Source organism: Fukomys damarensis, unplaced genomic scaffold (genome assembly GCF_012274545.1).
Source record: "Fukomys damarensis isolate Sample0158 unplaced genomic scaffold, DMR_v1.0_HiC HiC_scaffold_14, whole genome shotgun sequence".
Classification (NCBI taxonomy): domain Eukaryota; kingdom Metazoa; phylum Chordata; class Mammalia; order Rodentia; family Bathyergidae; genus Fukomys; species Fukomys damarensis.
This window is the reverse complement of record NW_022900926.1, coordinates 69,996,653-70,023,583: the sequence shown is the minus strand read 5'-3', so window position 1 is coordinate 70,023,583 and position 26,931 is coordinate 69,996,653. Positions and strand designations below refer to the sequence as shown.

At 39.9% G+C, this 26,931-nt stretch overlaps 1 protein-coding gene across 3 annotated transcripts in view; it reads left to right on the top strand.

Annotated features, from left to right (window-relative positions):
• Nucleotides 1–26,931, top strand: part of Fyn (FYN proto-oncogene, Src family tyrosine kinase) — a 182,634-nt gene continuing 155,703 nt past the window's right edge. Inside the window, exons 1-2 of one of the 3 annotated variants that reach the window (XM_010630841.2) lie at nucleotides 1–21; nucleotides 18,391–18,430. The gene's annotated coding sequence lies outside the window, so the exon portion shown is untranslated. Of the gene's footprint in view, nucleotides 22–18,390; nucleotides 18,431–26,931 lie in introns of those variants that run through there. The other 2 variants (XM_010630839.2, XM_010630840.3) reach the window with 2 other exon arrangements.

The window sequence follows — 26,931 nt, the reverse complement described above, 5'->3', positions numbered from 1 at the left end:
TATTGAAATGCTGGAAGACCGGTGAGTAAGGAGTCTTTGCAAGCAAAGGGCACTTGCCCTGCGTTCTATCTGGAACTCTGGAAGAAAACCATCTCTAGTGTGCCCTGAAGTGAATGGAGCATGTTTAGGCCCTGACATGGTATTCCTCAGGGTTTCCCAATCCTGCCTGTGGTACAGGGGAAATCTCCACAGTTCTGCTTGCCCTCATGGGTCTGCGCAGAGGTTCAGGAATAGAAGGAAGCCTGCTAGTCTTACCCCTGGAGATTGGCTGGGATGTGAGTGCAGATATTGTTGAGCCCTGGTGAGGTACTGAGTGGTTACGTCCGCAGAGCCAGGCCTGCACCCAAAAACAGGCATGAGACATCCCCTAGGAGCTGTTAAGGGCTTGGAGTATAGCACCTGGCCCAGATCTTCCTGTCAGCACCAGAAGCGTAGTCTTTCTTCCTCCTAGGGCAGAGGAGGGAAAGGGAAAGGAACAGCCCTAAGTAGGAAAAAGCAAGTAAACCTTTAACTCTGAAGAGATTAATCTGGAAATACCATGATTGTTTTTTCTACCATAAGCAGAAATTCAATGATCATAATCCAATTGAATTCAACCACTGAAGTTTAAAGTAACATCTTTTGTATACAGTTGAGAAATAAGTGTATATTTCACGCCTGCCCCACTGTATATGGGCTGTATATTTTTATCTCTTTTTTTTTTATTTAAGCAGATTTACTTACTTATAGAGAACCCATTTTTCCTTTGAGTAAATTCTGGTTGAATATACCTGCACTCGGCTTAACTGGGGCAAGAAGTGGACCCTTCTATCCCCTTAAGGGGCTGAGCTATGAAACCTAATGCTTCAAAGTATAGTGGGGACATTGGCTTCCCATTTTTTCAGTTGTGCTCTGGAAGGAAAGACTCAGTTGCTTTGCAGTCTCAGGTTATTGGAAAATATTAGAACTTTAGGCCTTCCTAGGAGGAATTTGCTGTGGTATTGGAAACCAGAGGATAAATTTTTATTGTGTGAGATTCCTAAGCTCTATTCAGTATTTTCAAGGTGAACTCTAGAAATTATTTCCCCAAACACATGGGGAGATGTTCTTTATTTTTATTCAGTCCCCATGTACTAAGTAAAGCATCAGTTATGAAAGAATTCATTTTCAAGTATAATTCCTAATTGCTTACCAGAACACTCAAATGAGGAGGAAAACTCTTTAATTATAATTCATCTCCTGACATTCATATAAGGATGATGCTACATTTAAGGAGATACCTTTTAAAAGCTGCTATTCCTTGAAATACATGGTAATGTTGGAGCGGAAATCTTTGGGGCTGTTTTAAAAGTGGGCCTCGACTGGGGGTATAATAGGAGTTCTCTGTTGGGATGCTGCATATGTATTTTCCTATCTGAAAATTACTGTCATACTTTGGGCAAATCTCAGAATTCAAATTATATTTCCCTTTGACTATCAGTGGGAACCAAGACTGCTAGTGATGAGGGAATCATAATTTTGAATCAAGGAATCACAACACAAAATTGTACAATTAAAAAAATACTGATTTAGTGACTGGCAGTTTTTATAATTTGGACCCATGAAATAGTCCTGTTCAAAATCTATTTAAAAGCAAATTTCTAAAGCTTAAAAGCAATCTATATACATTAGAGGAAAGTCTTTTCTAACAATTATCTGAGCATTAGCAAGCATATTGGCAACAGTTATTTTTCAGTCAGTGTTTTAGCCATATCTCCAGGACTCTGTCACTGATATTTTTATGAAGAATGAATTGTGTTCAATTTTCTCATAAAGTTGCTTGAAATCCCTTCAGAGGTGTTAATAGTTAATATTTGAAATAAATATCATTTGGCATTTATGTGTGTATCACAATGTTTCTCATTGAGAAAATAGCTCTTTTTGCAGATACAAAATCCCTGGTAAGCTGAGTGCAAACTCTGCAAAACAGAGGCTCTTACAAGGCATTTTAAAATATATATACATATTTTTGCCCACATATTTTCACAGGTCTTTTTCCCTCATTTAGAATTCCTGTCTTTAACAAATATTTTTACCAGGCAAAACTTAAGAAGACATGATGCTTTATGGTCTTTTTGAAATTTTGTCAAATTTAGAAGCAAAGCATTAGGTCTTCTTGATTTCACTTCATTTTTGGTATAGAACATAAATGTAAATGTAGGAGTGTCACAAAAGACTCTGACACAAGTCAAGATATTACAAAGCAGAATTTCAAAATTGAATCTTGGACACAGTTCAGATTCTTATCATTTAATGTGTTCAGTTCCCCCTTTGCTTTCATTGGGATAAATTTCAACATCTTCTGTTCACACGCCTTATTTTCAATAACTGCAATTGGCTAAAGGCTTCAAAAGCCTGAAGTATTTTGGTGCTGAATTCACTGCTGTGATGAAAGATTTCCAACTGGTTTGGAACAGATGCACTCAGACTTCAGAGGACTCGTCTGTTGTGGTGATGTGGCTCACCCAGGTTGCTTTAGAGAAGCATTTCTCAAATACCTTTACAACCGGGTGATGATGACAGGTGGTGAAGGGGAAGGCACTTAAGCTATGTTGAGGTGTTTTTTACATTCAACATTGGCTTTGTCGCAGAAATTTTCTAGTTCAGTTTTTCTGACTGGTTATATACAATACAATTTGTCAATTTATACATCTTGTATTTGATGGGAAATAGCCATTTGTTTGAATGGAGTTATGAATTATGTGTGTGCCATCCCAAATTCTAAGTACCTTTCTGCTCTGTAGGTTTCTTGAAAAGTAAGAACATGATTTTTAAAAGTAAGAACAAAATTTGAATTTGTGTCATCACATTTCCTGCTTTTTTGTGTTTTTTTTTTTTTTTAATTTTTTTTTTGGTACCGGGGATCCAATGTGGGTCCTTGCGCTTGCGAGGCAGGTGGCAGAACCACTGAGCTAAATCCCTGTCGTGATCTTTTCTACACTTTCCAGGAGCATTTATAATAAGAAATTTTTCACCTCTGACAGAATGTCACAGAAACTTTATTTTGATTCCATGAAATGGGGGAAATGTCATTTTAATTAAATGATTTTGTTTAAAACATCTGCTAATACAGAAAATTTGAATCAACTGCTTATAAATTTTCTTTTGCTAATGAAGCTAATACACTAAAGACATCACTTTACATATGTGCACAGAAAACCACACTCAAAAAGAACCAACAGCAATTTAGAACAAGTCTTTTGATCTAAAACAAGAGTAGTGTTTCCTGGTATGCTGTTAGTGAACCTTCTGTAGTTGCATGTGTAAAATCAGCAACAGCACAGTCTTAATACGGTAACTATTAACATTTAAATAGTTGCTGATACTTCTTTAGCAGATTTGTAACTTGTGCTTTATGTACTCATGGATATCATTTCTGCACCGATGGTGAATCATAAATACCAATAAGCATTTTGTACTAATTAACATTCGTCATTAATTTCTTGAAAAACAAAATCTGGGTCTGGGATGTAGCTCAGTGGTGTAGCAGTTGCCTATCATGTGTATGGTATTGGGCTCCATCTGAGCACCAAACAAACTACCGGAAATTATTTCATTTCTCATTATATTTTCAGGGTTTTTTTTTTGTAGCTCATCACTACCAAAACGGATATTGCAAAACAAAATAATAAAACCATTTAGTAACTGACAAAAACACAGTAATTGGAACATTCAGACGATTCCTTAAAAGATTTTTTAGTAGGTCTATTTCCTGCAGGCATTTCACATATAACCTAATCCATAACATTTTCTTTTTCCCATGAACCCTTCTGACCCACGTTCTGTGCCTTTGAGGCTAAGTGTGAGTCATGGCACAGTGACATCCAGTGCTTGACAGGAGAACCAGTGTGGTATACTTCACATCATCAATCAAGACTGGATGCAGTTAGGTCCCCTGAGTTGCTTGTGCTCAGGTGCTCCTTATTTTAGTGGTGAGCACCCTGCAGGCTGTCATTGAAAGGGAAGTGCTGCTTACAAGAAGATTGCAAAAAGTCAGGAAAATAGGTGGATTATCATTGGCCATCTTTCAGATTTAATCCTATGTTAAGGTGGAAATTCTCTTTACCATACAGTTGTCTCCTTGGTAGGGAGGAAAGATAATGGCAGGACGTGTAAATATCAAGTGAAGATTACAAACCAAATCATGGTGTAGTTTTAATGAAAATAATACTTGATTTACAAAGTGAAACATCTTGAACCATTGCTTACCCTGATGGAAAACAGGAAGAAAGCAGCATGTTGACAGACAAGGGAAAGCATATAGTCGCCCTAGTTAAACATTGCATTTTTCTGTTTTGTATCCTACTATACTTTGCCCTTCTCTGCTCTTGACCTGTCCAATCCTACTTTCCACAACAGCTGAGAGAGCTTTGAAAAATCTAACTGAAAGCCAGATGTACTGGTGCATGTCTGTAATACTAGCACTCTGGAGGCTGAGACAGGAAGATCATAATCAAGACCAGCCTGGACAATATAGCTGAACTGTATCCCAAACACACAAATATACACACACACAGCTCCTCACTTTCCTCAGTGTCTTTTTTTTTTTAGACAGGGTCTCACTATGCAGTTGAGACTGACCTGGAACTCACTATGTAGCACAGGCTGGTCTCGAACTCACAGTGATCCTCCTGCCTCAACCTCCTGAGTGCTGGGATTACAGGTGTGCACCACCATGCCCAGCTTCCTCTGTGTCTTCTTATTGCAGTTGGAATGAAGTTCCACTCTGCACAGTGGCCTAGGAGGCCCTTTTGCCCATCTGTCCTGCTCTAGATAGTAAGTTTTCCGGGAACACATACTTGACTATTTTCTTAATATGGTTCACTTTCTCAGTACTTTCTTAATGGAATGAATGTAGTTTACTTGAAGTTGGAAGGGAAAAAAATGGGGTGGGAATAATATCTTGTTAATTCACAACAATAAAGAAATTCAGGTCCAAGTCTGTGGATCCCCAATATTACTTCTATCTCTGATAGCAGTGTTAGACAGCAGAATGTATTACAGCACTACATTCTCTCAGTTAGCTACCATTGTGATTTCAGTCTCCCAGCCCCTGCCTACCTTATGGAAATAAATGTAAATTGTAAGGAGTCTATTGTTTTCATCAGCAGTAGACCAGAGTCTTTGTTTTACGCACATTTGGCCTACATATCTCAGAAAGGTGCTTCTCTGGATGATTTTGGGAATTTGACACACAAAAGCTTTTAGGGACACAGGATGGTGGTTGAGAAATACTTTGAAGTCGTGATTTTGAGACCCCATGTTCTGGCACACCTGCTTTCTGTTGCTTCTCTTTTCAAAACATCCTACTGTTCAGTTTTATCATGAATGCCTTTCCAAGGACAGTAAATGGTTTTACACACTATGACATCGTTTCCATGGCAACTAATGCATTTTAGCAAAGAGAGACTGTGATAGAAGTAGGCTACAAAAGACAGATACAGAAATGGCACAGTGGAAAATGTAGGGCAGTATGTGTTGTAGTAAGGATTTTTTTTTCCTCTTTTTTTCTAATTGCTTGTTTAGGAAAACTTGTATAACTAGATCTTGGCTTCTTAGCTTTTACTAATAACGTTTTTACTACACTCAAGACTATGTAGTTATTTTTCTGACAGTTCTTTCAGTTGGCACTGGGTTGTTGTTTTTTTTTTTTTTATCTGTTTAAATGTGATAATTCAATATTTGCACATTTGTAATTTTCTCTATTTTAAAAAAATGCTGTCTTTATCCTCCTGCTCTGGGTATCACCCAATTCTCTGCTGCCCTTTATTGAAGTTCTTTAGGAGAAACTTGTCTACACTACCTATTTGCACACAGCATTTGTCAGCTTCAGAGCTGTTTCATTCAGGGTCTCACTCCACCAGTTGATCCAGAATCTTCTCTTCTAAGTCTAAAACAGTTTTCCTCTGTTTACTTAGAAGCAAATGTGCACGTGCGTCTTGCAAATTTTTCTACAAAACCTCAGGCCTCAGTTTATGTCAAGTCTGGTTTTAAAAATATAAAATGTGTCACCCTGCTTTGTGAATCTGAATGTATTTGGATTATTTTATTATATGATAAAAAACTCCTTTTATGGTGTTAAATAAACCCCCATGGGTGGGCACATAGCAGGCAATTTCCTACTAACAGAAGGAGAAACCAAGACATAGGGCTTAGGACTTATATGGAACATTTTAGCAATGTAAACTTGATAGTTTTTAAAATGGCAGTTTTATATAAAAGCTGAGATTCTAATTTCTCTTGAAGAAATGGAGGGTCTGGCAAAACCAATCCTGAATCTAAGGATGTGAGGACTGTCCAGAACTGTAACTGTCCTGAGGAGAAGAGGCTGGGCTCTTCAGCTCACCCCAGCCTCATCTCAGTTGCTTGACTTGTTTTTGCCTGGCCCTCACTGGCTTTTTGATGTGTGACCCTTTCTGCACCTCTTCCTACCCAATCACAGGGCTCATAAATTGCAGAGCTAGGAATAGAACTTGGTTTTCCAGCCAACTGCTTCCTCCCTGGATGTGGACCAGAATTTTCTAATTTAGAGAATACGTCATAGGTTGGTGACAAGGACATCATTAAAGGATATAGGCTACATTTTGTACCTTCCTAATTTAAATGGACCCTAGAGTTAATAGAACTAGGTACATTATTCTTGTTTGGGGTCCTGGTTGCCTACATCAGAAGCTCTGTGTGTTCTCCATTGTGGTGTGCAAGATGGAGGGACTTCAGTCAATGTTAACATTTATATGTGCATAATAAAAACCTGACCAGAAGAGAAAAGCTCCAGCGTAATGTGGGCTCCATGTTTTACAATTTTAAATGGGCATGTATTACCTTCTTAAGGAAGCAAAGTGAATTTTTTATAAAATAAATGAGATTGAGCACATATAGCACTGCCAGGGCCCTGTGCCACCTTGCCTATGCTGGAGACAGGAGAGCATTCCCCAGCCTCTGTTATGGTACTCTATCCAATCAGGGTCTTTCTTCTTGATGCTGGTGTGCTGAAGATGCCCCTGTGGTGCCCTTGTCTTTTACCTTTTTCAGAAGGTTTGGGCATGTGGAAAAATGAGTTAATCTGGGGCTAGGAGAAATGGCATGGGGAAAATAACATTTTTCTTGAGGAAATGGAGTACAGGAATACCCCACAACAAAGGGCCTTGTCTGAATTGAGTCTTCTCTCTGAAGCTGACCCAGCTATTGAGCACACAGGGCATCGTAGTGACTGGAGCAGGGACAGTCCCACACACTGCATGCCTGTCTGCAGCTGTGCAGGCCTCAGGAGCCCACTATGAAAGTGGCCTGTTCCTGGGTTCTAGGCAGGGAGCCAGAGCCACCCTTCGCAAGAGAGCATTGAGGAGCTTCTCTGTATATTCTGTATGTGGCTCAGCTTTCTTTGGAGTTACAGCAGAGTCTGGCCCTGCCTGGTCTTTTTTGTGCTGTGGATCCTACGTGAAGAATAACTGAAGGAACAGTTGTCCCTGTTGACAGGCTTGATGGGGAAGTTGCTGTCAAATGGCGATTTTATCCTCGGGTGCCACTGACATCACACCACATACAGTTCTGAGGTTCCCACTTTATTTATGATTGAATAGAGCTACGATCGCTGGAACAGAAAAAAGACATTCAGATCTGGCTAAGTGCAGATGTGTCCAGTAATGTGCAGATATTTTTTGGCAGGGCAATGAACATATTAAATCTTTCACAAGTAGCAAAAAAGGTTGAATTTGGAACAGAGAAGATACTTTGACAAGAGGAAAACATGCCTCCATTTTCTCTCAAGCTCCCATTTTAAAAATAAACAAAAACTAGACCCCCAGTGCTCCTGGCCCCCAAACAGCGCAGAATGGTGAGGTTTGCTCCAGCCATGTGGAGCTAAGTTGCTACCCCACCCCCAGCACCCGGGCCTCCAAGCATCCTAGACCCGTGAGGAGTGGAGCCACATGGATGCCCCCACAGTATCACTTTGTACCAGTGCCTGGATCCACACCTCAGAGGTACAGGGGATCATAAAGACCGTTATACTGAGGTCTAGAAGACAGAGCAGAAGTGAAAAGCAGAAAGAGGACCTCTTTCTGGCTGCTTGATGAAAACTGAAGCCCACTGGAAAAGTGAAGAGAATCTTCAATAAAGGCCCACCAGACCACCATGGTTGGTAAGTTGGAAGGATCACCACCTGCCATCAGAATGTAGATTATCCTCAGGGGAAGGGCACCTGGAACCTGCAGTAGAAACTTGCAAGAGTTCAACCCTGCAGGAGGTCAGGGAGCTCAGTGAGGGAGTTGCAGCCAGAAACAAGCCTGTATCTCAGGGGTTTGCTTCTGGCTTGCTGAGACTAATTGACTTAGTTCTGCACACTGCTGCCCATACTATCTATTATGACAGCAGAAACATACTATGAAGGAGGCCACTCATTTTTATTTTTTATTTTTAAAATTTTTTCTTTCTTTTCCTCTTATTTTTAATTTTTATTTTTCCATCTCTTTTCAAATTCTTTTTTTTCTCTTCTCTTCTTCCCACTGAATGTATTGCTCTCCCACATTGTTCATCGTCTCCCCTTCTGTTCCTGTTCCTTCCCTAAATTGGATTTCTTCTTTCTTTTTCTTTTTCCTTCTCTCCATTGTCATTAGTTTCAAAGGAAAGTGAATACAGTTTCTAGCTTCCCTCTTGCCACTAGGGTTGTTGTATTTTTTGTCTTTGTTCTTTCATTCTGTCTTTCCTTCTTGCATTCAACAATACAAGAGTTTGTGTGATCATCCTGTGTATTCTGGCCTCACTTCTAAAGTTTCCTATCCTTCTACCTATCTGTATCTCTCTTCTCAACTACTAAGTCCACATCCTGAAGGGTAAAGTTGCTTTATTTAAGAGTTTATTCACTGTAAACATATTTTGGGCTGGTCCTCAAGTTTGACTTAATTCACATGGTTAAAGGTGATAGATTAATAATTACCACAAATTGTCATTTTCTAAGCTGTGATTGATGCTACTGTGTTGCTGATTGTATCACTTGGGCTAAGGTGTTGTGATACATCTAATCAGTTGTCCTTTCTGGTATTATGAAAATGAGTGTGTCTCAGAGTCAGTAGAGACTCAAAACCTAAAGACAAGCTGTAACAGAAAGATCAAAGTATTAACAGGGAATTAAACCAGTGACAGTATCAACAACAAAAATAGAAATGAGAAAACATTTAAGCAGGGCACAGACACAGACTTCCAGCTCACCAAAGGCAAATTCTGGGCAAATGAGGTGGAAAAGTCTGACAGTCAACCACCAGGACACCCTGACCTGATAGCACAGGAAACAGATGAATGAGGATCTACAAAAATTCAAATTGGAAATAATTTCTCAGATAACTACAGAGATAGTGAGCACAATGAAAGACATGATTAGAGACTCTAGAACATAAACAGATTTAAAAAATACATGAGTTCAGGACTTATGATAGAAGCCATGAATGCTCAGCATAGGAAAAAAGTGGAAATTATGATTGCCTGACATAGGAAAGAAATGGAATCCATTAAACAGATTCAAATAGATACCCACAAGATCAAAAACTCTATTGAAATTGTACACAACAAACTGACCCAATCTGAAGACAGAATATTAAATATAGAAGACAGAATGGTGGTCAGTGACCATGAAAACAGAGATCTCTCAAAAATAGTAAAGGACCATGAGAAATCAATCCAACAATTCCTAGATAAAGGAAAGAAGAATAATAAAAAACTGATAAGAGTACATGAAAAAGCAGGAGAAAGTGCACATGACATTAAAAAAAAAATCCACAGAGAACTAATTAATCACAGAGAACTTCCCAAACAGAACAAAATAATTTGACATACAGGTAAGTGAGGCATATAGGATTCCATCTAGCCATGATTTAAAAAAAAAAAACTATACTTAGACATATAATAGTGAAGATCCCGGAAACCTAATAGAAGAACAAAGTACTACAAGCAGTTAGAAATTAGATTCATACAAAATGGATGCATATTGAGGATATATTCCTAAGTGAAATAAATAAGTCACACATGTGTAAATACCGAATAATTTCTCTGGTGAAAAACTATAATAGTACATAAGATCCTAATGAGATAATTGACAAAAAGGGCTAAAGGTGTAGGGAAAGCGGGAAGGGTAGGAGAAAGGTAATAAGGGAAAAGAAAACAAAGTATGAGAAAATGAAAAAAATGGAAATAAAGTGTTTGTAAATGGGTAGGGTAGGAGGGAGTGAAGGGGGAGGGCAGGGACAAGGGGAAAAATGAAAACTAAGATCTGTCATGTAAATGTGCAATATCCCAATGATGAATGTAACTGTATACCTAAAATGTACCAATAAACTCAATGAGAGGGGGAGAGAGAAAAAGAAAAGAAACATCACATGCAGAGGAAAGCCCATCAGAATCACAGCATACTTTCCAACACAAACCATCAAGTCAAGGAGAATCTGGAATGAGGTATTGCGAGCCCTAAAAGAAGACAACCTCCAACCTAGATTATTGTATCCTGCAAAACTATCTCTCAAAATTGATGGGGAAATAAGATATTTGAATGACAAACAACGCCTGAGAAACTTCCAGAATACCTAACTAGCACTCCAAACAATTCTAAACAATGTCCTAGAAAAAGATAATGAAGGTCACAACTCCCTGAGGCCCAACACAGCAAATCTATTAGGCAAGGCAAGAAGTTAAAGGGAGGAGGAAAGATTAAAAAGGGCCAAGAACAAGACAATAACAATGACAGTGATAAGTCAATACATATCAGTTATAGCCTTCAATTTTAATGGCATCAATTCACCAAACAAAAGAAATAGACTGGCAGAATGTAATAAGAAGCAAAACCCAACAATGTGCTGTACACAAGACATGTACCTAGTTCAAAAAGAAACTCATACTGAAAGTAAAAGGATGGAAAACAGTTCTTCATGTGACAAGAACCTGAAAAAGAGCAGGGGTACCTATCTTATTTGCAGACAAAGTAAATTTCAAACCAAAACTAGTTGAAAGAGACAAAGATCACTACGTCCTTGTAAAGGGAGCAATCCAAGAGGAAGAGATGAGAATCATAAATATGTATACAACAAATACTAATGCCCCCAACTATACAAAACAAACATTAAAGGACATGAAACATCAAATAAGCACTAATACAGTTCTAGTAGGAGAACTAAATACCCCACTGTCAGAGACAGACAGAACATCTAGGAAAAAAAATCAACAATGAAATACTAGAAATGAACCAAGCTTTTGAACAAACGGACTTCATAGACATCTATAGAGTGTTCCACCCCACAAAGCAAGAATATACATTCTTTTTGGTTGCACAAGGGTCATTCTCCAAAATAGACCATATACTAGCTCATAGAACATGTTTAAGTAAATGCCAAGGAATTGAAGTTATCCTTTGTATATTATCAGACCATAGTGCAAATAAACTGGAGATCAGTAGCAAAAGAAACCTCAAGAACTTCATAAACACATGGAAATTGAACAGGATTCTCCTGAACAATCAGTGAGTCATGAGTCACAGGTAATTAAGAAATTAAACAGTTTTTACAAATAAATGATAATGCCAGTACACCATACAGGAATCTGTGGGACATAATGAAAGCAGTTCTATGAGGGAAATTTATAGTAGTGAATGTCCACATCAGGAAAACAGAGCAAACTCAAATAACCTAATGCTGAATCTTAAGCTCCTAGAAAAAGAAGAGCCAGACAAACACAAGGCTTGTGTAAGGGAGGAAATTATAAAGATCAGAGAAGAAATCAATGCAGTGGAGACTAAGAGAATGATTAAAAAAAACTCAACTGATTGAAGAGTTGGTTTTTCGAAAGAATGAATAAAATCAATAAACCCTTAGCCAACCTTACCAAGAAAAGGCTCAAATCCATGCAGTTAGGAATGAAAATGGTGAAGTCACAACAGATCCAGCAGAAATTGAGAGGATCATCAGTGCCTACTTAGAGTATCTGTATTTTAATAAAATGGAAAACACAGAAGAAATGGACTGATTTCTAGATACATATGAATTACCAAAGTTGAATGAAGAAGATAATAAAATTCTGAACACCCCAATCACAATCCATGAAATCGAAGATGTAATTAAAAGTTTAATAATGAAAAGCCCGGGTCCTAAAGACTTCACTGCCGAATTCTATACAACATTTAGAGAAGAACTATTGCCACTACTCTTTAAACTCTTTAGTGAAATTGAAAGGGAAGCAGTACTTTCAAATTTATTCTTGGAAGCAAGTGTTACTTTGATTCCAAAACCACGGAAAGACCCAACCAAAAAAGAGAACTACAGGCCAATCTCCCTAATGAATAGAGATGCAAAAATGTTCAATAGGATACTGGGAAACAAGAGACAGAGGGTCATCAGGATGATCATACACCCTGACCAAGTTAGATTTATTTCAGGGAGGCAAGGATGGTTCAACATGCATAAATCAATAAATGTAATGCATTATATCAACACGGTCAAGGACAAAAATCATATAATCATCTCAATAGATGCAGAAAAATCATTTAACAAAATTCAAACCCTTTTATTATTAAAAACTTTGCAGAGCTGGGCGTGGTGGCACATGCCTGTAATCCCAGCACTCGGGAGGCTGAGGCAGGAGGATAGGATCACTGTGAGTTCGAGACCAGCCTGGGCTACATAGTGAGTTCCAGGTCAGTCTCAACTATATAGTGAGACCCTGTCTCAAAAAAATAAAATAAAAAAAAAAACTGCAGAAAATTGGAATAGATGGTCTCTTTCTCAACTTGATAAAAAACCAAATGCCAACATCATAACTAAATGGTCAAAAACTGAAAACATTCACTCTGAAATCAGAAATGAGACAGATGTCCATTATCACCTCTCCTGTTCAATATAGTTTTGGAAACATTAGCCACAGCAATTACATAAGAGAAAGAAATAAAAGCAATAAAGATAGGAAAGGAAGAAGTTAAACTGTCATTATTTACTGATGATATGATATGATGGTATACATAGAAAACCCAAAGAACTCTGCCAAAAGACTTCTAGACTTGATTGACAGATTCAGTATAGTAGTTGGATACAAGGTCAACACTCAAAAATCAATAGCCTTCTTGTACACAAATAACAGACTCACTGACAGTCAAATTAGGCAAACAGTCCTTTTCACAATAGCATCCAACAAAATGAAATATCTAGGAATCAATCTAATAAAGGAAGGAAAAGACCTGTACACTGAAAACTACACACTCTGAAAAAAAGAGATTGAAGAGGATATAAGAAAATGGAAAGTCATCCCTTGCTCCTGGGTAGAAAGAACCAATATAGTGAAATTGGCCATACTTCCAAAACTGCTATACAGATACAATGCAATCCTGATTGAAGTCCCAACAGTATATTTCACAGAACTAGAGAAAATAATCCAAAAATTCATTTAGAAAGCCTCAATTCAAAAATGGGCATCTGAAATGAACAGACACTTCTCAGACAGACAGGTAAAAGCAGCAAATGAAATATGAACAATAGCACTGGTCATTTGAGAGATGAAGATACAGACAACACTGATGTTCCACCTAACCCCAGTAAGAATGGCTGCTATCAAGAAATCAAGAAACAGCACATGCTGGCAGGGTTGTGTCGAGAAAGGAACAGTTCTCCATTCGTGAGAATGCATACTGGTGCAACGACTATGGAAATCAATATGAAGATGCCTCAAACATACAGGATTAGAGGTCCCATTTGACCCAGCTATCCTTCTGCTAGGTATCTTCCCAAAAGAATTAAAAGAATCATACCACAGTGATACATTTGCACCCATGTTTATAGTGGCACAGTTTGTAATTTGGAAACAACCCAGTTGCCCATCAACTGGAGATTGGATAAAGAAGATGTGATTTTTCTATAGAATGGAGTACTACTCAGCCATAAAGAATGATAAACTAGAGTCATTTATTGGTAGATGGATGCATATCCAGGCCATCTCTTAAGTGAAATAAATAGGGCACATGTGTCAATACCAAATAGTTTCTCTGGTGTGAAAAACTAAAAGTGTAAATAAGGTTCAAATTATATTGTTGATAATGTGAAATATGAAGAATGGGCGTACAGGAGTAGGGGAAGTGGGAAGGGGGGAAAGGAAAGATGGGAAAAGAAAAAATATGAGAAAAGGAAAGATGGAAACAAGATCTTGTAAATAGGGAAGGGTGGAGGGGGTGAAGGGAGGGCAGGGGTATGGGGAAAATATAAGCACCATGATACATCATGTAAAGGTATGAGAGCCCAATGATGAGTGTAACCATACTGTATACCTAACAAGTACCAATAAACTTAATTTTTTAAAAAGTGGGAGGTGTAGGGGAAGGGAAAGAAATAAATATGAGAAAGGGAAACACATTTCTTTGTAAATAGGGAGGGGTGAAAGGGAGGGGAAATGAAGCAAAAAATAAGAAAGAAGATATATCATGTAAAGGTACAAATTCCCAGTAAGAAATGTCATCATCTTGTATGCCTAAAATGTACCAAATTAATGAATTTTAAAAAATGAACAAAACCCCAAATGATAATTTAGCTCTTGGATTCCTTATGACCCTTAAATCTACTGCATCATGTATAAAATATGATTATGACCCTAATGTAGTGAATTTCAGTTTCTTAAATGCATTTTTAAATCACTAGAATCACTGGCTAATATTAAAAATAATAGCAACATCTCCAGATTGGGTCTTTGTCATTTATTTTACACTTGCTCTTAGGCAAAAGGCCGGGAAGCGATTTTGTCATTTATTTTAAAGGTAAAAATCCAGGACTACATTTCAGAGGCAGGTTGTCTTGTGGTTAAGTGTGTGATGTACAGGATGTGATCATACCCTAGATTTATATAGTTAGTTCCCGCCCCTGCAACTTAACACACACACACACACACACACACACACACACACAAGGCCTCAAAATATAGGATTTAATGTGGTTTCGCTAGTTACCTTGTCACCATGTCTGTGTTTCAGGCACTGTGCTCAGTGTTGTCCTGGCCACTGAATAGCTGACAGTCTACCATGGAAACAGTGAGACAGTCCCCGCATTGACTGCAGTCAGAACACAGCTGAGAGGAAAGGTAGTTCTGCAGAGAAGTGTGAGCCAAAGAATACAAGAGTAAAAATATGACTGTGAGCTGAGCCCTGGGAGCTGATTAGGGGGAAATTATACATACGGAGCAAGGTTAGTGAGGTTGGAGTGACACTGCCCAGCCCAGTGCCAAGCATATGCTGGGGGCTGTCTGTTTTCTGCCCCTCCCCGGGATAGAAATAGATTGATAGAGCAGATGTATTTGTGTACATTCCAACCCTAGTTGACTTCTCAGTTGGCATCCACCTTCTCTTACTCTTTAGCTCAGTTTCTCTCATTTCTGCCTGCAGCTTGCTCTCATTCTTTTCTACCTCTGCTCTGACGTACTTCTAGGCCTCTCACCATTTGCTGAACCTATGGCCAGTGCCCCTTTCACTGTCCTGGTCATGCTCTGCCTATGCTGTCCTGTTGCAAGGCTCCAGGAGTGATGCATTGTGGGCATTAGGAAGCAGAACAGTGGGTGCTAGAGGGTTAACTCCGCCGAGAAAGGATCCAATTTGAGGACTGCTCGGGTAGAGAGTTTGTGTATTCTCAGAATGGAGGCTTCATGTGATCTAAAGTTGGGAGTAAGCCATTTTGGGTCTAGATATTGTCTGTTGTCTTCCATTCCTGCAGTCAACCACGACATTTGCAGCATTTATAATCAGCCTTTTCTGCTGGCACCTCCAGGTCACTTTAGTTATGTTTGTCGAAACATCAGCACCACTTCGGCACGAAGATTAAAAGCCTAGAAAAGTCCTTATTGCCCCAACGCCCACAAGTAAAATCCCTATAGGCAGCTGCAATCACTGTGTAATACATGCACATTTCTACATCTGTATACAGAAGCACACACCGGGGAAGTGAGGGGCCTATCTTGTCTTAAGCCTTGGAAACCTAAAAATTGGATTTTAAAAAATTAGGTTTAGAAAACAAATTCGGTAAGTGTTCAATTTCTTAAATAATTTTTTAAAAGTCTGTGTCATATAAATAAAAAGTATCTTTGTTTTGTTTAAGCATTTGGTAATTCTCAGCTTTTCAGAAACAGCCTCACTCCTACCCCTCGAAGTACCAGGGATTGAACCGTGAGCCTTTGCACTAAGGTATATCTTTAGCCCATTTTTATTTTGAGAAAAGGTCTCACTAAGTCACTCAGTTGTCTGGGCTGGGCTTGAATTTGTGATCCTCCTGCCTCAGCCTCCCAAAGTGCTGGGATTAGATATGTGCCACTGTACCCAAAAGACACAGCTTTTGCTTAAGAAAGTTAAGCATGGTTTTAAAGGCAGACACCATTCTTCCTTCTAAATGGGGTTGCCATGTGAATTTTACTTTCATGCAGTTCATTTTATCTTTGAATCAATAGAGCTTTTGCCTAAAATATCTCAAGCCATGCCACTTGGGGTCTTTGAAGTTAAAGCTGTGGCATCATTCTTTCAGTTTATGGTTGTAGAATGATGCATATGCTGTCTTTGTTAGATCACTCCATCTGCTTAGTAAGCCTGAGAAAGAAGTGGGATGATAGCGTATATGTGGATGGGTAGATAACACTGGGTAGTCGTGTACCGGGGCTCCAAATGGGTTTTCATTTTTCTGCTTGGTATCAGGTGCTAAAGTTCTACAGAGTGGCAGTTCCTGCTGGTGTGACTTGGGCATCCTGTTATTGCAATTGTGCCTTATGCACAGGAGAGGAATATTAATTTTCTTTCCAGCACTGGAAAAGGGTAGTGGTTCTTCCAAATGCTCTTTCCATAGCCAATGAAGGGATCTTACACCTTGCTGATAGGAAACAATTTGTTATGACCTACAAATCGAAACAACAACTTTGCCAAACCTTTTTGAACATGTTTAAGACTGCAAGTCAAACTTCTGTAAACACATTCGCATTGGGAGAAGTCCTTGTAGTGTCAGATTTCTCTGATAATAGGGAGGCAAGTTAAAACCTCTGGACAAGTCAGTTTCCCATTTCCCACATCACAGCAATGTTAGATCCTCAGTGAGTTAGCCTGAAGAAAGGGTGTATATTGTGAGGGCTCCTTGGCTAGGTCTCAGAAGCCAGAAGAGCTGGGTGGTGTGGGTTGCTAAGGTACAGCTGTAGTGGCTTGCTGATTAGTACATTCTCCCTTCAGCCTCCATGGTGGGTCTTTGCTTGATTTGAATGCCTATCTGTAGAGAACAGCATACGAGTTTCTAATTCAGTTCCCCACAATCATTTTTTTCTTTCCTTCATTCTTTGTCATCTTTGATTAAACAAAACAAATATGTATGTTACTATTAAGTATGCATCTTTTCAAACAGTGTAAAATATTTTCTTGCAAGTGTGACAGAGGTTGGTCTTGATGGGAATAGTAATTTATGTTGAAGGTGTTTTAAACCACTTACCAGGAAGAGAGATGTGGAGAGTCATACTGAAAAAGTTTAAGAGTCTGTGCTGCAATAGGATAAGTTGTTTGTGCCTTTTTCTACTTCAGAGTCCTCAACAAAAACTCTGCATTCTGCCCTAAAATATCATCAGCATAATTTCATTCAACCAATTTTATTCTTCTCTTTATTAAAACTGAAACTTTATCTAGATGAGCTAAAATTGCAAATAATAAATATTGCAAATATTGGCAGGTTGTAAATAGAGTACTTAAAGAAACTGGAAATCTGCCACCTCACCCGTGACACTTTAAAGATCAGTGTGAAGTGGGCATGGTTGTCATCAGAAGCCTTGCTGGGAGTGGGCATAAGGTTCCAAGGTCATCCTGAGGCTGGAGTTCTATAGACAGGTTGGTATATAGGCTAGTGGGTGGCAAACCAGGAACCTGAGCTGATGGGAAACAGAGCCATTTCAAGAAGACTGGCTTGACATTAAGACAGGAAGTGGAACAGATATGGACTGGGGACTGGAGGGAGATTTAAGCCGAGAGGAGAGTGGAATAAGATTTCAGAAGATTCATTTTTAATGTACCTCCCCCAAGGGATGACTCGTGCTGACCTTTAAGAAGGATTGGGCGCATGTGCGTGTGTGTGTGTGTGTGTGTGTGTGTGTTTCCATGTACATCCGCATTCAAGGCTTTTGTCCTTATCTTTCTTGACTCCTGAAAGTTAAAGTCTCATGCTGGCTTCCTTTGTGGTACAGGATCAAGTCTGCAGTTTCAGGCAGGTGTTTGTGTCAACTGTGTGAACAAGAAAAATTTGTGGGTAAATTGATTGTAACAAATGGAAATTCTGTGATGGTATTCTGTGGGTGGTTTACAGGCAGGGCACTTGATTCTTTTTTGATGTATCACTATTTTTTTTTCTTTTACAGTTTACTGAAGAGGAAGGATGCTGATCTAGAAGTGGAAAAAGTAAGTTGACAAGTTTTGTGCTGGAGGCATGTGTTTCGTGAATTAGAAGGCATTTCCGGTTGGAACTGAACATAAAGTTTGCTTTTAACTTGGGATTGCATTTGAGTTTATCAATAGGTTTCTTTTCTTCCTCTACTTCTTCTTCCTTCTTTCTTCTTTCTTCTCTTTTTTGGGGGGGTGGTACTGGGGATCGAACTCTGACCCTTGCGCTTGCCAGGCAGGTGGCGACACCACTGAACTAAATCCCCAGCCCGATCAATAGATTTCTAAGAGAAGTTGATTTGGAGTTGGAACCTGTTATGTGAATTTTAAAAAATCTTAGTTCACTTCAATTTTGGTAATTATAGAAACATATGTTTTAGCATAAGTTGTATCTTCCCAGTCCCAGAAGTACTAGATTGGAACAACTGCCCTGTGGGTCATGAGCCTTTGGGTCAGTGAGGGGTAAGTGGTACTCTGTCTTCAGACTGGCCAAAGGATATCCCCTTTAGTCCATTCATTATGGTTTTTTTTCCCACTCTCAGCTGGTTACTGCTTGCCTTTGCCTTAGCTGTGCTTTGGAGTTGTGGCCAACAGCTCATTCATTCTCTTAACATGTTTTGGGTACTCACTGGGCATTAGGCACCACAATGGATGCTGCTGAGGCAAAAAATTTTGTGACAAACAAGTACTCAGGTAATTATGGTACTATTTGGTAGAGTGATGATAGGGGCTCCAGCGCTCAAAACGAGGGCCAGGCTACCCAGAAAGCTCCATGGAAGTGGGATTTGTAGGAGCTGTGTATTTACTCTAGTGGAGAGCAAACATTAGCTGGGTCTTCTCTGCCTGCCCTTCCCCTTGTCTTCCTGGTGTGGAGTTCCCCACTGAAAGGCTCAACTTGAGCAGAACTCGGGTCACCCAGGGAGTTCTTTGCTGCCCAACCACATTGTATAGGTATAATTTTCCAACAGTTCTGAGTTCCATCCTCAGTTTCCTGGTCCCTCAAGTGACGCCACTTCACTAGCAGTGACTTTATAGGTTATTTCTCATTTTCAGTTTGAGTGCAGGGGAGATTTTTCTTCCTGAACTGGAGTCATTTTGAATGTAGCCAGTGTGGTTTTTGCAAAGTTGAGGAATATACTGTCCCAAACACTGTTCCAAAGCAGCCTTGAGCAGCTCTTAACCTTGACCCCACCTTAACCAGGCCCCTAGCTTTTGTAGCATAAACTATGACTTTCAACTTGACTTTCAAGTCAAGGGCTTCTCAGCTTAAATGAAATAGGGGTACTTGGAATAAAACAGAGTCTTTAATTGGGACGAGACAGGAGCCTTTTTTTAGAATCTCATGTACTTAGGTTTTTAGCATGGATTGCAGAGATTCTTTCATAGGAGCCCAGCATACTGTAACCCCCAGCTGTGGGCCAGACCCACCATGGCTAGGGCAGGGTGGCACAGAGCAGCTGGCCCACCTGGCAGCGACAGTCCTGGTAACAATCGGTGGCACCCTAGGTTGCAAAGCTTGCCCTGACCTGCCTGTTGCAGGGTTAACCTGGGTCCCCAGGACTAGCCCAATGCCAGGCAAACAGGAGAGTTTAGTCAGTGTTATGGAGCAAAGAAGGGGTTAAGTCATTGATTCAGTTTTATGATTAACTTGCTGTTAGGACCTTAGCAAATCACTTTTCCTCTCCATGCCTTAGTTTTCTTATCTGTAAACTGGTCCCCTTTTTAGGAACAAGGAAAATTATTTATATTTCAGTTTAGAAACAGAAGCCACACTTTTTTTTTTCTTCCTGACTTGGCTCGTGTACCAAAATAGAAAGAGGGCTCCAGTGCTCACTGGTGAAAGATTTAATGAGAGAGAGATACATAAATATGTAAGGATTTACAAGATTGGCTTACAGGGGCCAGGGATTTAGCTCAGTGGTTCCAGCTCCTGCTTCGCAAGTGCAAGGACCCAAGTTTGATCCCCAGTACCAAAAAAAAAAAAGATTGGCTTACAGTAGCTACCTGAAGAGTCAGGTATGGATGACTGAAAAGGGACTGGAAGAGCTAGAGAGCCAAAGCATTCAGTCAAGCCTGCAGTGTCCTTGTGAGTTAGGAGGTAGCTTTTCTGTCTTCAGCAAATCCGTTCCGCCACACCCTGAGCTACATTGATCCAATCAGGTTGGGTATTTCTTAGGAGACTCAGTTAACTATCACAGGCTGTTGGCCTCCACTCTGAAGAATGAGAGGAGAGAAGAACGACAGAGCCTCGCCAGCCTTACCTTCAGGTACAGCCCCAGCAGTGCTGAGTATCTGGCCAAGGCCTGAGCTTGTGGGACTGGCTCTGTCCTGTGGGTGCCTGGATTACTGGGAGAGTCCAGAATAAGGGAAGCTAAACAAGGGTGGGATTTGCTTCCTAGACTGCAAAGTGAATTTGAGCTGCCTCTAAAGGGCTCTGCCTGCTCCCCCTCAGTCAAGCAGTGAATGACCTGAAAAACACTTATCTGCTGTATGGGCTTTTCACTGTTTGAAAAGCTCTAATTCAGAATCTTTCTAATGCTGATGGAAAGCTATGGAGCGCACATCCTAAATTTTCTTTTTGCCTGTGCTTGTGGATATGACAAGCTATATCTAGTGTGCGATGCCTCTATTGTATAAAGAAATGTTACCAGTTGGCAAATACAGTAAAGAAAAATCACAACCCTAACAGTTTGTTTTTTAAATGGACTTTGGAGGTTTTTTTCTTTCAGTTGAACTTTTTTGTTAAAGACAGGACACTATGGAAAACAAGCTTTATTTTGACATGAAAATGCTCAAGCATCGTTAAGCATCAGTTCTAAGTTAATTAATACCTGTAGTTTATTGAACATACACCGCATACTGAATGTTTTGTGTATGTTATACTTACCCATTGTAACAGTCCTGTGTGGGAACACTGTTCCTCCCCATGAGTTGCACTGTTGTAGTAGGGACTCCAGTAAGATCTGTCTGGGTCCAGAGCCTTATCTTTCTCATACCCTGCCTCACCTTGGAATTGATATAATACTTGAGACAATAGATTTGCATGCCCCCTTCGAACAGGTTTTATGAGTAAGTAATATGAAAGCATTTTTATTTTCTGGAGATCTTCCTTGAGCCCCTCACTCCGAATGGGGTTGCTTATTGGTGCTGTGCTTCTTCTAAGCTGTCATTACAGTTGTGTGGTTATTTGTGTGACGTCCTTGTAACAGCTGTGTTCCCTGTTGAATGGTAAGCTTTGTAAGCTCAGAATCCTCATCTCTGTTGAACCCAATGCCTGGCTCATAGTAGACCTTCTAAAAATGCTGACTTCGGATGCCTAACATGTGAATGAAGAACATGTGACCAAATTAGAGGGTAATGAGAGCTGATAAAAGCCATTTTCATATAGCATATGTCAAAGTAAAACACTTCTACTGTACACACCAGAAACCATTGTTTCTCTTCTCCATTTAGGGATTTTATCTGTTGAAACCGTTCTAATTAATAACCTTCTATATCCTTAAGACAATCATTCACTGGCTTTCTCTCCAAAAGAACTAAGTTTCAAGCAGACAAACTAATAGATAGTTCTTAAGGATGAAGTAGATGGGGCAAGCAAAGAGAGGTGAGAGATAAAGGACTGAAAAGCCTTTAAAGTACAGAGGAAATATTAAGACCTTCTTTTTTGGCACAGAGACTCCTAGAATTCTTGAGGGATACAATTCTGAGCATGATTGCCGTAAATCACTGCTTTAAAAGTACAGCTTGTGAGGTATATCTTTATAAGTAAAATCCATAGTCATCCAAATTTTGGAGAATATGTAATCAGTTTATGTCAGAATAAGAATGTATTTTTAATATAAAAGCTGATTAAATCGAGTCATCCTTTGGAAACATAAATCATGATTTAAAAGGATTGGATTAAAATAACATCTACTTTGGTCATAACTACTATCAAAAGGCTGAGGAGAGATGTTTGATTTTCCTGTGCCCTGATTGCTTTTGTCTAGTGTGGTGAAGAGAATTTTAGTGCCTACTGTGAGAGAGGCCCCATCATTTCTGCAGTTTCAGGAAGAGAATTCCCATGTTATCATTTCCAACTCTTCTCAGGGTTTAGACAGCTATGTTCAGGCCACAAATACAACTGCCTAGATGATAGAGACAAAAATTGTCATTCAAACAGAAAGGTAAATGGAAAAATTACCTTCTACTTTAGAATTGTTTCCTTTTCCTTTGAGTGATCCCTTGAAATGTGTTGGTCTATACACAGAGAGTATATACATAGTAGGCCTTCCAATTTTCAGTGTCTTTGGTCTTAATCTTAAATACCAAGAAAAATTATAAAAAGAACATACATTCTTATTACATGGCTAATAGTCTTATGGGAAAAAGAATCAGGTTCTAAACAGATAAGAGTTTGAAATTAGTCTGCATCAGGAGTCAAGCTTTAAAGCCCTGTGTACATGAGTCCTACCCTGCTCCTTAAGAGCTAGAAAAATTAATTCACGTATGCTTTTTCTTTAGATGAGAGTATAGAATTTCCTGGGATCAGAGGGTCAGCAGTGCTTATGTGGGACACCCAGAGGTTTGAAAAAGTTGGTTGAAGCAGGGCATGTGGATGAGTCTCCAGTGTGGCTGGAGGAGGGGATTGGGTTGTGTGTGCACCACCTCACCTGTGTGCTAGATGTTAGGGGGGTGGCAGAGTGAATGAAGAGGACAGACACAGCCCTCTTGCTTCCTGAACGGAGGCACCACTCAAGATGCCTCCAGAGACAGATGCTGGAGACAGCAGATCCCCAATGCAGGTGTGAGTTGTGCCCTAGCCTCCTTGGTGTATGTGCCCGGAGCTGCCAGCCTCTGGGACTGTTAGGGAGGCCATGTTTGCTTATATTCTGCTTGTCCCTAGCCCGAACCTCACACACAGATTGATCCACTCTACTGGTGATCAGGCAATGGAAGGAGCCAGACTCATTGTGTCATTAAGTGAGGGTCACATTTTAAAAGGTCCACTTTCCTAGTGACTGGGGGCTAGGAGAAGGGAATGACTTTGGCTTGGGGAAAGAGAGAGAGAAGTGCATATGTGAATTTGGAAGGAAGGCATATACTTAGAATTTTGTTTTAGATTCAAAGCAAACATTTTTAGTTCTGGACCAAAAATAGTTGTTATACTCACCCGTAATAACTGACCAACTTTCTATTACACAAATCTCTGGATTGTAAAAGTGCCGCTATCTAAGAAGAAAAAACACTCCCGTGCCGATTAGAGTGTTCCAAGACAATAAAAGATCCCTCTTTTGAGATATAAACTCAGGCAGATATTGATGGCAATTGGGTGAACTGTCAATAAAAATGTTACCTTTGTGATTAAAGGAAGCAGTGGAAGACTTTGGAGTAGATTTGTTAGTCATGGATACAGAACAGCTCGTTCCTCAAACATCAGCAAGCACCGCTGGGCTATTCACTCACTGTGCTAGGCCTCATAGGAGGAAATGTGGCTCAAGAAGTGAAAGGGTTTGCCCATGGACTGACATCAAGGAAGTGGCCGGGCCCCAAAGTACTGTCCAGACTTGGCACACCCTTCTTTTCCACTGCACAGTGGAAGCCCTCACGCTGCAGTGTAGAAGGCGAATCATTATTAGCCTCAGTCAGTTCATCTGGCAATTTTACAAATGTCTTATTTTCTCTTCACTGAATTTAAAGGAACTTTCTCCCTTACTTGTGGTTTTAAAAGTAATAGTCATGTTTTTATCAAGAAGTAATAATTAGAAACCTAAAAAGGGAGACGTCTCTAAACCTGAACTGGCGCTGTGAAGTGATGATCCCTTGTGGCAGTGCAGTGCGAGAGTGAATTCCAGGGATGGCATTCTGCAGGCAGCAGGAGTGGGAAAGTCTTTGAGACACTCATTCTCTTGCTGCTGCTTGTTCCCAAGCTTAGGGATCATTTTATTACATTCCTCACTCAGTAGCATTCATCATTCCAGAAGACAAGAGCTGGATGTTGCCAAGAGAAATTGGGGAGAAGTGCTGTCCTTGTTAAAGAGAGAAGCGAGACAAGCCCTCACCTATTTCGTACCAGTTGTTTTTACGCAGAAGCTTTCCTCTGTAGCTGTGAGTTACTGTATCATTGTTTTTGCTGCAGCTGGGACCACCGACTAGGGGTTGGCATCTTTTGGTTGTCTGTCTTTCATAGATTTATTGTCTGCTGAGATCTCATGTGAAGGAAAGATGATTAATAAAGTGTTTATGAAAAACATCTTAAAAGATGCCATTGTCACTGCCTTTGAATACTTTTAAACGTGGAGCTGCACTTGTTCTGAGACTAATGTGACCTTGGCCACAAGAATACATACAAATTCAAACTTATCCTTTAATGAAGATTCTTATTATCCACTTTTAGCCTACAATAAATTTTATTTAAGCACAAACCTTTTTGGTTTGCTCTGTTTTCTGTAACAAATTACTGCAAACTTAATGACATAAAACATCAGAGATTTATTCTTCCCTCATAGGTTGAGGTCAAGTAAGTATCCAATATTAAGATGTCAGTGGGGCCTTGTTACCTCTGCTCTGTGGAGAATCTGTTCCTTCCTCTTCTAGCTTCTGGTGGTTTCATGTGTTCCTTGATTTGTGGATACTCACGCTAGAGTCTGCATCTTCCTTTTCTCCTCCTTCTGTATCCCTCTTATAAGGATATCTGTGGTGATTTTGAAGCCTTCTGTATAATGCAGAACAAACTTTCCTTTTTAGATCCTTCGCTTTATTACATTTTGACTGTATAAGGTAATATTTATAGATTGTAGGGATTGGGAAGTAAAAATCTGGAGGGATACCTCCATACCTTCTTTCCTATCATTGAAAATTTCTGTATTTTTCATGTATAAGGTAAAGCCTTTGACCACTTGCTTTATTCATTGCATCAATCAATTTTGGTTTCTTGAAAGGGAATAGTTGGAAGATCTAAAAACTGATGTCTTCTTCCAGGCCTTAGAATAGACCAGGCTGGTCTTTCTCAGATTGAGGTTAATATAAGAACAAGGAATTGTGGGCTTTTAGAGCTGAAAGGGCCTTAGGAGTCATATTATCTTAGTCTCAGATAGAATCTGAGGCTGGAAATACAGCGTCACCCACATCAGAAGCAGAAATGGAACAAGCTCTTTCTCTTCCAGCCCATCTCTTCTCTATTTCTGCAGACCTTTATGCAGTGCACTACATTAGTCTCTGCATCATCATTCTTTTCTCAGCCCTTCAGTGCCTGAAAACCTTGCCCCTGAAAATCTTCCTTCCCTAGGCCGGCAGCTGTGGTTCTTCCAATTTACTTACCTTACCTATGGTCAGGAAGCCTATCGTTTTGGCCATTTCCTCCTGGATACAATCCTTTTATGTCGCTGTCTCTTTGATAGTATAGCCCCTGGACAGTACTTTAGAGATGACTAGCCAGAGTAGAGCAAGAGGTCACTATTAGGTCTCATGAGATGCACATGCTTTCTACATCAGTACACTGTGTAGGCCAAGGCTACATCTCTAACTTTGTGACTCTGTCCCATCCTTCAGCTGGCACTGAACTTGCATTTCATGAAAGTTCTTAGTTAGGATTTCCTGAATGTGAATCACTTTAAATGCATCCCCTTCCCCGTGCTACATAGAAGATTTGGATTTCTGTTGGCCTCCCATTGGACTGGCTTGGATTCCAGAATAGATTCTGAGACAGGGATCCAGAGAATAAAGAGATCCATGGGCTGGGGCATGCTCATGGAGATAGCTGCTGCAGTGGGCAGTACACAGGGAGCAGTTCGGATAATCTGGTAAGGCAGACTATAGGGAAACTCTTCTACAGGTGGTTGGCTCAGAGGGCAGCTGTTTAGCAGCAGAATGGTCTGGCCGAGCAAATCATGGGGCCACGAGAGGAGTGTATGTGAATAGGAAGGGACTACAGTCAGAAAGCCATCACAAAGAGTTGTGTCCAGAAGAATGAGTTACAGAGTTAACTACTAAAGTAAGATAGGGCCCAAGACAAGCTTGAGCAGAAGAATAAAAGGAAACACTGTTCAGAAGTCAGAGTCAGAAACCTGATAGGATCTGAGTGTCTGACCTAGAGCTGTATCCACACAGAGCCTAGGGAGGCGTCACTGGCAGCCCTGGTAAACACGGTAAGTTGTTCCAACGGAGCAGATAGGCAGATATAAGGCAGATGATGACACCACTCTATACATGCACACATAAACACACACAAGACTTTTTCCAATGAAAAGCAACATTTTTCTGTTTTTCTAATAAGATTTTTAATTTTTATTTATTTATTTATTTAGGTACTAGGGATTGAACTCAGGTCCTTGCACTTGCAAGGCAGGCGGCGGAACCACTGAGCTAAGTCCCCGGCCCTTAAGATTTTTAAAGGTTTTGTTTGTGTGTGTCTTTGGTCAGTTATGACTACCAAGCTTGTTGACTCCCTCCCCCAACTGTTAGTACTAGGGATTGAACCCAGGACCTTCATACTTAGGTACATGCCAAGGCATTTTTTTTTTTTTTTTTTTTTTTTTTTT